Here is a 12,371-nt window from a genome sequence, read left to right as displayed (position 1 = left end):
TAAAAAAGGAAGGCAGAGGATATTGTTAATAGTGTAACAGGATTTAAAAGCCACATTTATCTCTCTGTTTCATTTGATTTTATTCTGTTCCAGTCTGTCTACTCATACTAGATTTGAGAGCACAGAAAGCTATCCCAAAAATAGCAGGTTATACCATGGTAACTGTGCTTAATTTCCTATTAACTTAAACTGAAGCCCTGTATTACTTACATTGTCTTACTATGACTGATCTTATTTAAAGCTGTTTTGTTAGACTGCTTTTTTGCCTTGACTGATTTTACTTGAATTTGGTATGCTTGATAGTATCAAGTCTAAGAGTAGAGGCAACTACTCTGAAGATGACAAGATGCAATAAGATACCCATTCCGGTTTGATTATTAACTGCTTTTGAGGTCCTACAATGTCTCCAAAGTTGTGTTTTTATTAAAATTGCTATGTAATACTGTGTTGAATTATGCCTGATGATGTGGACAATTCTATTGAAAATAACAAGAGACAGCATAGTAACTACTGTAGGTCACCTAGTATTGTGGTTTTTTTTTTTTTTTTTTTTTTAATTTTTTTTGTCTTTTTCTTTTTTATCGGTACCAGGGATCGAACTCACGACTGCCTGCTTGCAAGGCAGGCGCTTATGCCGCTGAGCTAAATCCCCAGCCCGCAGTATTGTGATTTTATGTATCTTTTTCATTTCATGTTTTTCTGGGAATTTGTTTTCTTGTCTTGTTTTGATCTGTTTTTCCCTATAATACAGAAAGGATAGATATACATGTAGAGATTCACACATGTGTAGAATATGTTCTAAACAGTTTATGGGAACAATTATACAATGCATGATGTAATGAACAGATACTCTGAAGAAGAAGAGACACTAAGATACCCAGTGCTAATTTGATAGCATTATGTATATATGATATAGCATTATGATATAAAATCTAACAATACTATTATTCACTGTTCAGAGTGATATTAAATCTAGTTTCTTACGTTTAATTTCAATATACGTAAAGATATGGACAGCTATTTTGAAGAGAATGAGAGACATTATGGCAGCCATTGTTGACTTCCCTATTGTATGGTCTTGAAGACCTAAAAAGCCTTCATCATCCTGTTCTGATTAGTTTAGTACTATATTGTTCAGTATGTATTCACTGTATGTGAAGCTGTGGACAACTATTGGAAGAAAACAAGAGACAATATGATAGACAGTGAACATCTCCAGTGGTCTTGCTTTGAAATTTGTGTTTCTTAAAATTGTTTCCTTATGATCTGTTTTGTTCTGTTTAATTTTACCCTCTTTAAAATAAAATTAAAAAGTCATCACATGGGTGTTGTTTAAAATCACAGCAGGCAGCTTAGTGAAGAACCAGCATGTGTGGCCTTCTTGGGTGAGAGGTAGACTGGTCAGTGACTGGCCACAGCAGATCTCATGGGTCATTAACAGAATGCAGTCAAGTTTAAAGCAATGCTAGTAAGAATTTGGGGCTGCCACCCACTGATAAAAATAAACATACTTTTCTGAAAAGTTCTATAGCAATGTAAAAACTTCCCATGGCCTTTGACTAATTAATTTGGCCTCAGGAATCTAAACAAACTACAAAGCAAAGGTATTTATGACAGAATGATGCAACATTCCATACCAATGATCCTGCCTTCTGGGAGGGGAAGGCAGGATGGTTGGAAGTTGAAAGCCCACCTGTGTCACTTTGCAAGTCAGGTTTCCATTGAGACTTGACAAAGGAACACTACAGGCTGCAGCCCCTCCAGGGGGAGATCCACACCATGTTGGAACTTAGGGTGCTGGGAAACCAAGCAACCAGCCTGCCTCCCTGCTAAGCAATAGTGAGCCTACTGGTGCACGGGCTGGGAGTCAAACATCCCACTTCCCCACACCCCCTTCCCCTGCCTCCTGTTAGCAAATGGGAACCAGAGATCTGAGCATCTCTTGAGAAGGTTGATCATAGCAAATAAGGGGGATTTCCTTTTACCACCTCTTTAAAGGCAAATATTTTTATTACTGTTTTGCTTTATTCTGATTAATGGTACTGCTCTATTCAATATTCTGTTTTGATAAGTTCTGTAATGTTCTGTATTTCATTTTATTTTGGCAGTGTAGTACTACACAGCTAGAAGGAAGGAAAACCTTGTGGCTTTAATACGTAAAGGAGTACAGCTCAAGATCAAGCTCAGGGATAAAAAGGTTCAGCACCACTCAGATAGATAATCGGTTGACCCCCTAATCTAAAAACTATAGGAGCTAGTGGGACCCAAAATACACAAAGCATCCTGAGAAGAGGAAAGGTGAGGAATTACCTAAAAAAGGAAGGCAGAGGGCATTGTTAATAGTGTATCAGGATTTAAAAGCCACATTAGTCTTATCCCTCTGTTTAGTTTGATTTTATTTTGCTCCGGTCTGTCTACTTATACTAGATTTGAGGGCACAGAAAGCTATCCCAAAAATAGCAGGTTATACCATGGTAACTATCCTTAATTTCCTATTAACTTAAACTGAAGCCCTGTATTACTTACATTGTCTTACTATGACTGATCTTATTTGAAGCTGTTTTGTTAGACCGCTGTTTTGCCTTGACTGATTTTATTTGAATTTGGTATGCTTGATAGTATCAAGTCTAAGAGTAGTGGCAACTACTCTGAAGATGACAAGATGTAATAAGATACTCATTCCGGTTTGATTATTAACTGCTTTTGAAGACCTACAATGTCTCCAATGTTGTGTTTTTATTAAAATAGGTATGTAATGCTATGTTCAATTATATTATGTCTGGTGATGTAGACAATTCTATTGAAAATAATAAGAGAAAGCATAATAACTACTGTAGATCACTAATATTGTGGTTTTATATGTCTTTTTCATTTCATGTTTTTCTAGGAATTTGTTTTGGTGTCATGTTTTGATCCGTTTTTCCCTATTATACAGAAAGGATAGGTATACATATAGAGATTCACATATGTATAGAATTTCTAAATGGTTTACGGGAACAGATTATATAATACACGATGTAATGAACAGATACTCTGAAGAAGAGACACTAAGAAACCCAGTGCTAATTCTGCAACATTATGATATAAAATCTAGCAATAATATTATTCACTGTTCAGAGTGATATTCTATTCTCTTATGTTCAACTTCAGCATACATAAAGATAAGGACAGCTACTACGAAGAGAATGAGAGGCATTATGGCAGTCATTATTGACTTCACCAGTGTCAGGTCTTGAAGACCTAAAAAGCCCTCATAATTGTGTTATGATTAGATTACTTCTATAATGTTCAGTACATATTCAATGCATGTGAAGATGTGGACAACTATTTGGAAGAAAACTAGAGACAATAAGATAGACAGTGAAGATCTCCAGTGGACTTGCTTTGAAATCTGTGTTTCTTAAAATTGTTTCCTTATGATCTGTTTTGTTCTATTTAATCTTAACCCTCTTTAAAATAAAAAATAATAAATAATAAAGGAACACTACAGCTTTAGAAAGAAAAATTATAATCTAAATGTTCAGTGTCACGATCATCTCAGTGGCATGGATAATTAGAACATTTCATTTTGGACTGTTCACAATGTGAGAGGCCTGTCTACATGCCTTGGATACATCTTTTAATAGAAAAATGCATGTGTGGTACATGGTAAGGAAGAGGACACAGGAAGACAAGTTCTTAAAAATTACCAGTGTCTGTCTCTGGGGCTTGGGATTTTTGTGAATATGCTTTTTGCTTTTCATTACTTTGCAAGTTTCCTACTGAGAAAATACTTTGTGTCCTTAGGGGGGAAATATTCTAAAGAAAAACTGGTTGAACAGTTAACACACTAAGAAAATGTTAAGTTTTAAAAAAAAAACCAGTAATAAGATGGCGTATGTGTGCTGAGGATGTGTGGGGGAAGAGGCCTGAGGGCAGGCACCGGCTCTGGAAGGCTTGCTCTGGGCTCTGTGTGCAGGTACCTGCTCCTCCTCTCCGTATTCTCCAAATTCCTGCTCAGCAGGGTGTGCACTATAACCATAAAAGGTGGTTATGCTTTAAAAACTGCCAAAAATAGCATCTATTTATCTCTGTGGAGGAAACCTGTCGGGGGACAGACCTGGAGATGCTGGACTTCAGAGCTCGGCTGTGGTGGGAAGTTGCAGGGGCTCAGGACCCCTCCTCAGAGGCAGCAGCGCTATCACCAGCCCTGAGATGGCTGCCTGCTCGGAGCAAATGTGTCCCAGCTCTGGCTCCCATGCCACCAGTGTCCATAGTGACACTAAGTTGCATTTTTCTAAACCAAAGCTGTTGCAACACCAAAGTTTCCCTGTGAAGAGTCAGGGAGTACAAGAGGAATTCTGAATTCAGGGGTGCAGTGAATTTCATTATGTGGGAGGCTGAAGGGAGACCTAGGCATCACCTTCCCCAGCGGTGTTGGAAATAGATCGACAGTCCCCAAGCAGCCTCTCTGGGCTCCCTATCTAGCAAATCAAGGCTGTGAAAAGGAGCTCCAGCACCATTCTGCATGACTTTACAGCTCCATCTTCAGCAAATTTATTCTCCAAAGCAGCACCAGCCAAGATTTGGAAAACATTAGAAAGGAGCTGGGAGCACTTGGGCAAGCATGAATATAAAATTGTTTAAATTTACCAGTCTAAAGAATGAGAAAGTAGGGCCAGGGATTTAGCTCAGCAGTGTGAGTGCCTGCCTGGCAAGCACAAGGTCATGAGTTCAACCTCTGGTACCAAAAAAAAAAAAGAAAAAGAAAATATAGCCTGGCATAGTGGTACAGGCCTGTAATCCCAGCACTCAAGAGGCTGAGGCAGGAGGATCCCTGCAAGGTCAAGCCAGGCTGGGCTACAAAGTAAGTTTGAGGCTAGCCTAAATTGCATAGTGAGACCCTGTCTCAAAAAGACAAAAGAGAGAGAGAGAGAGAGAGAGAGAGAGATACAAAGGGAAAATACCTCATGTCCCACACCTCAGAAAAACTACTAACAATTTAGTGCACCATCCTCCAAGGTTGTTCCACACACAAGTACGTGAAGAATTGTAGGTTGCTTCTTCGTGCATCATGGATTTATCTGTCAGTGTACAGAATGCAGCCCTTCTTTGTTAGGGTTCCGTAGGGCTCCACTGTGCCTCTTGTGCTATGATTTACTCCACTTCTCCCCAGGTTGCAGAGCTCAGTCTTCAAGTTCCTCTGCTCTGTCCTCAATGCTATCTGGCAGTGAGCAGAGGTGAAACACATAATTGCCACTCAAATGTTTTCATGGCCATTGCAGAGTGCACCGAGAGCCTCCTTCGTTTTCTGTTTGGATCTCTCTACCCTGAAACAGAATAGCCCTTGTAATTACACAGCCCCAAAACAATCAGCTAGGCCCCAGCCAGGAAAGGCTAGACCTGCTCTTTAAATCATGAATGAAATGCCTTGTTCCCAAAACAGGCAAAAGAGAAAAGAGGGAGAAAAGAGAAGAAATGGAAGCAGAGCTTTACAAATCAGGAGAGGAAGGGACAAAAGTAGAATTAAGATGTGGCTGGGGATTTAGCTCAGCGGCATAAGCACCTGCCTTGCAAGCATGTGGTCATGAGTTTGATCCCTGGTACTGGTAAAAATACAAAAATACAAAAAAAAAAAAAAATTAAGATGCAGTGTGCACAGGCGCAGATTCCCTGTGATGAATGTGATCGTGTGTATACCCAAAATGTACTGATAAACTTTATTAACTTAAAAAACCCTTTTTTTGGTGGGGGGGCACTTGTTTGTTTTGTGCCAGGAATTAGACTTCACACTCACCAGGACAGTGCTGCGCCACTCGCTGAGCTGTATCCCTGGCCCTAAACTTCATTAATTTTTATTTTTTGGTGTCAGGGATTGAACTCACAGCCTCAAGATTGCCAGGCAGGCACTTATGCCACTGAGCTAAACCTCTGGCCCCAAACTTCATTAATTTAAAAAACAACTTTTAAGTCTCCTGTTCACAGACCCATCTATCTTCGTGTTGGAGCAGCTAAAAGAGCTTCAAGACTTTAAAGATTAGGTCTGCAGTCTCTTCTGATTGGATTTTAATCTTTCTGCTTTCAGCCGTCAAATGAAGGGGCTTCTCTCGGGAGCAGAGAAAGGTGTCCCAGCTGTCAAATGAAGGGGCTCCTCTTGGGAGCAGAGAAAGGTGTCCGGTCGAGGTCCTCTGTCAGGGACACCCGCAGGGGGTGCCGCTGGCAGTCTGGGCCGCAGATCTGTTCAGAGGTTTCTAAAGCAGTGGCAGCACCTTCCTTGCACGCTTCTTCCTTCCCAGTGTGGTATTTGCTGCCGTTTTGCTTTTCTATCCAAGTGTTGAATCCGGAGCCTCTCCAATGCTAAGCATGGACTCTAGCACTGAGTTATAGCTCTTCCCATTTGTAGTTGATTTTGAGATAAGGTCTTGCTATATTGCCCAGGGTGATCCCAATCTTGTAATCTTCCTGCCTCTTCCTCGAAAGTAACTGGGATTAGAAAGTGCATACTACCATGCCAGCCTCCAGAGTTCTGAAATGCTTTTACTTTTTATATTAGATATATTCAATCCCAGGGAATCCATTCTCTGATTAATTCACTCTACTAATATGTGAGCCCCAAATGCAGAAGCTGCCTTGCCATACCTGTTTCCAAAACCTCACATGGTCAACACCTGGAAGGCAGTCAACATATATCTGGTGATGACATAACTAGTTATGCTATAAGAAACTGGAATTTAAACCAGGCATGATGACATGTGTCTGTAATCCCAGCACTTGGGAGGGTGAGGCAGGAGGATTCTTGTGAGTTCAAAGCCAGCCTGTGGTACACAGTGAGACTCTGTCTCAAAATCATAACAAAACAACAACAACAACAAAAACCCAGAGTTCAAATTGGTTGTGGTGAGGCATGCCTATAATCCTACCATATCCTACCATTCTGGAAGGCTGAGGCAGGATGGTCATTGTTTGTCTTTTTTTTTTTTTTTTTCCAGTACCAGAGATTGAATTTATGACTTTATGCTGGCCAGCTGGTACTTATACCACTGAGCTAAATCACCAGCTGGCCACAAGTTTGAAGGCAGTTTGGCTCCACAGTTAGGTCAACCTGGAACATTGTTTCAAAAATAAAAATATTTAAAGGGGTTATTCAACGAACAGACCTGATTTAACCAAGGTCTATTTGTTTCCCAAGGTCCATTTCAGAATACATCGTCACTTATTTTATCACAAACACCCCAGTCAGTGACGGAGGTGACAGATACAAAGTCACCACTGTCCTGGTACCCAGGGCCACATGCAGAACAGAGAGTATAGGGCAGAAGGGCAGAGCTAAGGAGCCTGGAAGCCTTGAGGATTGGTGAGCTTGAAGCAGCCACCCGAGTGGTGAGAACTGAGGAGGTGCTGAGGACAAACCAAGGTGTCCAGTGTCTGCAGGTCACTGTCACCAGAGTGGAGGGGCCAAGTGACCACTCTACCTGGGCCAGCCTTTTCTCACTGTAGGGGGGCAGTCACAGGCAAAGCCACACAGTGAGAAGCATGGACCAGTGCAGGCATATGGGGAGACAGGCCAGAGCAGGTCACAAACCCATGTCCAGGGGCAGCACTGACCCACCCAACATGCTGGCCATCAGGCCTCAGCCAGAGTTTGGGCAAGGACTAGCCACACTGGGCCAGGTGGGGACCCGCCAGAGAGCCTCCCCCTGTGCTGAGACCAGGACTGGAAACCCAATGGGACCAGGGTGGGGAAGTCATTTCTCTGAAAATATATTCAGGGTAACAGGTATCGTTGGTATGGTGAGAGCAGTGAGGCTGGGAGAGGCATGCAGGGAAATGGTCCTGCCTCCCAAGGACTGGGTCCCTGGTTGTGCGCTACCATGCCCTGCTGATCTCTTGAGTGTCTTGTGTGTCCTGTGCAGTTCATGGGTTGAGATGTACCTCCTGCTTTGAGGCCCTGGCTGGGGACTCGGCAGTGCTAAGGACGGCACACACACACACCACTGCCCTGATGCCATGAGGGAGGCTGCACTTCGTGGAAACTTTACCTTCAGCTTGGTGGATCTAGAACTGCTCTAAAAAGTTAATCTATCGGGGCTGGGGATTTAGCTCAGTGGGATAAGCACCTGCCTTGCAAGTAGGCAGTCGTGAGATCGATCCCCGGTACCGATAAAAAGGAAAAACACACATACACAAAAAAAGTTAATCTATCTTTGTGAGGAGGGGAATGGGCTCTGGGGATGGGGCAGGGAAAGGACAAAGACAGTAACTAAAAAGGAAGAAGGTGTCTAAGTGTCTGTCCTGTAAACCACTGTGAATAGATATTCATCCTGTATTTCGAACCTATGCCTGTGTTTAAAAATACCTAGCTAGCATCACTTAGTGAAACCCCGTGTCAAAATAATATTTAACAAGGGCTGTGGATACATCTCTGTAGCAAAGCACTTGCCCAGCACATGAGAGGCCATGGATCCAATCCCTGGTACCACTCACCCCCCAGAAATGGGAGTCCCTGAAAGACGGGGGGCGGGGAGAGATCGCTCAGTTTCGGTTACTGACTGGATACAGGGATGAGAACGATGACTCCCTAAGAAAATCGATAACACCCTAAGAAAATCAAATACCAGTTTCTAAAAGTTGTAATTATTTCCCAACTAAGCATGGACTATTGGCTGTCCTGGGCCCAGTGCCATCAGCTTTCTCTCCAAAATGTATCTAGGACATGTGGACTTTGCTCCCTGCCTGTCGCCACCATGTTTAATCAAGTTACCAGTATTTCTCCTCTTAACTGTAGCCTCTCCCCACTCTGCTGACTCCAAACCTAGTTAAACAAAAACTAGGGTCACTTGAGCCAGGCATGGTGGCTCAAACCTGTAATCCCAGCACTAGAGAGGCTGAGGCAGGAGGATCATTAGAAATTCAAGACCAGCCTTTTCCAAATGAATGTATGGCAAAAAAAAAAAAAAAAAAAAAAAAAAGACCAGCCTGAGTTACAAAGTGAGCTCAATGCTAGCACAAACTGCATAGTGAGACCATGTCTCGAAAAAACTGGAAACAAACAAAAACCCCCTAAGGTCACCCGCTTTAATTACTTCCTATGGGCAAAGTTCCTGTGGCCCTTCTGGTCAGAGGGGTCCAGGCCTTCTGTGTCCACCTCTGTCCTTGTCTCCCCGATGGCCCTGGATTATTGCTTGAAGCGAGTTTATCCTTCCTTGAAACAGGTTACACCTGCTTTATCCCTTCCCTCCATAGTATAGCACATAAATATAGAGTTACTGGACGTTTTTCCTCACGTGAACAGTGTATGTTTGCACTTGTGTGTTTCCTGTCTCATACCTGACTGTCCCTAAGAGCCTGTGTTTGAGTCTCTCTGTACATTCACTACCATGTGTGTCCCAGCAAGTGGCTCAGGCTGGAGATGAAGAGTTGTGCAATAAATACTTGTGGCCTGTTTGGTTCAGTGTGGTCTGGTACAGACAAGTTCTATGTAGCCTAGGCTGACCTCGGGGTGACCCTCCTGCCTCAGCCTCCCAAGTGCTGGGCTTACAGGTGAGTGCCACTGAGACCAGCCATGAATACTTATAAGTAGGTGGCTCTTCTAGGCTGTGATGATCTATAGATGAAGCAGATACGGATCACGCTGGAGGAAATTCACCCTCTGGGTGGGAGAGAGGACTGAATTAAATGTCTATAAGGGAGTTAACATCAAAGGAAACTCTGTAAGTTATGAGAAAGGGACATTATTTATGGCCACAGAAATCAGAGGACACACTTCAGAAGGGTGGAATAGCCTGGCATGGGTGGGGAAAAGGCTATACAAGGGCACTGGTCTGAGGGAGAGAATAAAATCAGAGAAAGATGTGTGGAGGAATTCGAGAGGAGGTGCAAGAGAGAAGGTTTAAAGCAGATGCCACGCCAGATGGTCACAGACCTCACTTGCCAGGCTAAGAATTCTGGTCTGGTCTCACCAGGATGGGACATATCTATAATCTAAGCACTCAGGAGGCTGAGGCAGGAAGACTGCCATGAGCTTGAGGCTGGCCTGGCGTCCAGGGAAAGTTCAGAGCCAGACTGACCTACATGGAAAGACCTTGTCTCAAAAAGAACAAAAACAAAAAGAATTCTGGTCTGTAGGCCAGAGGCAGTGTTGGTAACAACCCAAGTGAGTTAAAAAGAATTAAACGAGGGCTGAGGATATAGCTCAGTGGCACAGTGCCTGCCTGGCAAGTGTGAGGTCCTGAGTTTAATTCCCCATAAAAAAATTAAACTATATAATAAAAGTAGAATTGGTAGTACAATGAACACTACATTTTGTTACATTTGTTTAAGAGACAGGGAGCTGTATCTGTGTATGTGCATTTCAAAGTATGTGTCACTAACTTTGGCTGATTTTGCTCCCTTGTTTTACTTTTTTTTTGGTGGAAACTACAAACAATATGATTCTTCACTCCTCAATACTTTAGCACATTCTTCTACATTTTATGTATTTTTTGTATCTATCAGACCATTGCAGAACTGAGCAAATACAACAATTGCCTAATAATATCTGGCACAGGTCCATTTTAAAATTCCAACAGTCCTAAAAATGCCTAAAATAGCTGTTTTTACAGAAGAACCTAATCACACATTTGACTGTGTCTTTTAAGGTTTGTTTTCTTTTAATTTAGGACAGTCACCCCAACTCCTTTTCAGGACGCTAGTTTTCCTTGATCCACTCTAGAGGCCAGCCCTCCTTCAAAGCACTTCTGACACAGCTGTCTCCAGGATGCTCCACATGCTCCACTTATCTGATTATGTCTTTTAGTGTCTCCTTTTACTAGCTTCTGTAACCTCTAAGGCTTGGTTAGATTCAGCTTCAACTTTTCTGGCAAGAAAACTTTTCTCACTGAGAATGTGTACTTCATGCTACACCAGGGACCTAAAAAAATACTGACTGTCTTGGGGTTAGCGATGCAAAGGCAGGTAACTAGGTTAAGATGGAGACAGCCTGACTTGCTCAAATTAAAAAGTACGGTATGTCTTTTTTCTTTGTGCTTGGTAAACGACCTGAGGGACCCGTGGCAACAGAACCCATATTGTTATAGTTGTTCCCTATTAAAAAAAGAAGTCTGCACATGGATGTGCCCTTAATAATGAGCATTTTTGTAAATTACTTTTCCAAAATCATAGAGCCAGTAAGCAGCAAAGACATGACAAAAGCATAAAAGGGTTAACTTTAGTTTCCTTTAAAAAAAATTAATTGTAATTAATTTACACATACCGAAGATGTGTATTGAATTTTTTCTCCAGAATTCAATAAATATTTCTATTTGAAACCATTTTCTAGAACAGGACATTTTTCTTTATTTCCTGTTTTTCTTCCCCGAGAAAAATCCATTTGTTTTAGTGTCCAAAAGCTACACTTCAAACTGCTAGGACAAACATGTGTTGAGTTCCCAAAATACCACCCTTTTGGCTCTATTTGTAGTAATAATTACAACGTCTAAATGTTACACTGGTTACTGAATTTGTGATTTTTTCCCCCCACAACGTATAGACAAAGTCAACTGATGAAAAGTTCTGATTTCCTGTCTAAAGCCTGTAAAATGTACGCCTAGGATGCTAAAGCCAACAAAGGCCTTCAGGGATAGAAGAGACATAAGTCCTCGCCAATTTACCTCAAGCTGGGTCAGCAATGCGTGGGGGCAAAATAGAGTCTGGGGATAGTCTGGAATCCAAAGATGAAGCGTGCGGGGCGACAAAGAGCAAGCCAGAGAAAGAATCTGGCGGTCCGATCATTCAGGAGCCGCGGAGGGTGCTCTCTTTGGGAAGCACCCCTTAGGAAGAGGGGTCCCTAACTCAGGGTGAGAAGCGGGGGTCTTATAGGGAGGGATGTAACTGCCAAGGGTCACTCTGCCGGCCCAACTCTTCCTAACAAGGTACCACGAATCTCGCAATTCAGAAACGGAATTCAACACAGAGCGAGACAGTGAATATAATACCTTAGGAGGGACGGCTAGCCTCGGCCTCCCATCAATATCCCTAAAACCGGAAGCAGACGGGCACGCCTCCGAATGCTGTTCCTGGATTTCATTGGTTATCCTGCCTGCCCCTCTCTCGTTAGGTTTCTTTCATTGGTCAGCATTGCCAGGTCTCGCTTTCACAGACAATCCTCTGAACTAATCATTTTCAATCACCGCCCCGAATGTAAGTGACATAGATACTAACCAATAAGCTATGAAAATGAGAATGTAAAGACGAAACTCCTCCCTTTCTGCCTCATCGTTCAGTGAAAGGTAGAAAAGGTTGAGCAGCTATATCAACCACCAATCCCGAAGGGCGGAAGAGGACGCCAAAAAGAGTGATGGGCGGGGTGACGTGGCAATGACTGAAGCATACATAGAAATGAGTGGCGGATATAT

The sequence above is a fragment of the Cavia porcellus genome, unplaced genomic scaffold, assembly GCF_034190915.1.
Source record: "Cavia porcellus strain 051 isolate PalLab524CR breed Dunkin Hartley unplaced genomic scaffold, mCavPor4.1 scaffold_17, whole genome shotgun sequence".
Taxonomy (NCBI): Eukaryota; Metazoa; Chordata; class Mammalia; order Rodentia; family Caviidae; genus Cavia; species Cavia porcellus.
The sequence above is the reverse complement of the archived record's forward strand: the minus strand, read 5'-3'. Positions refer to the sequence as shown.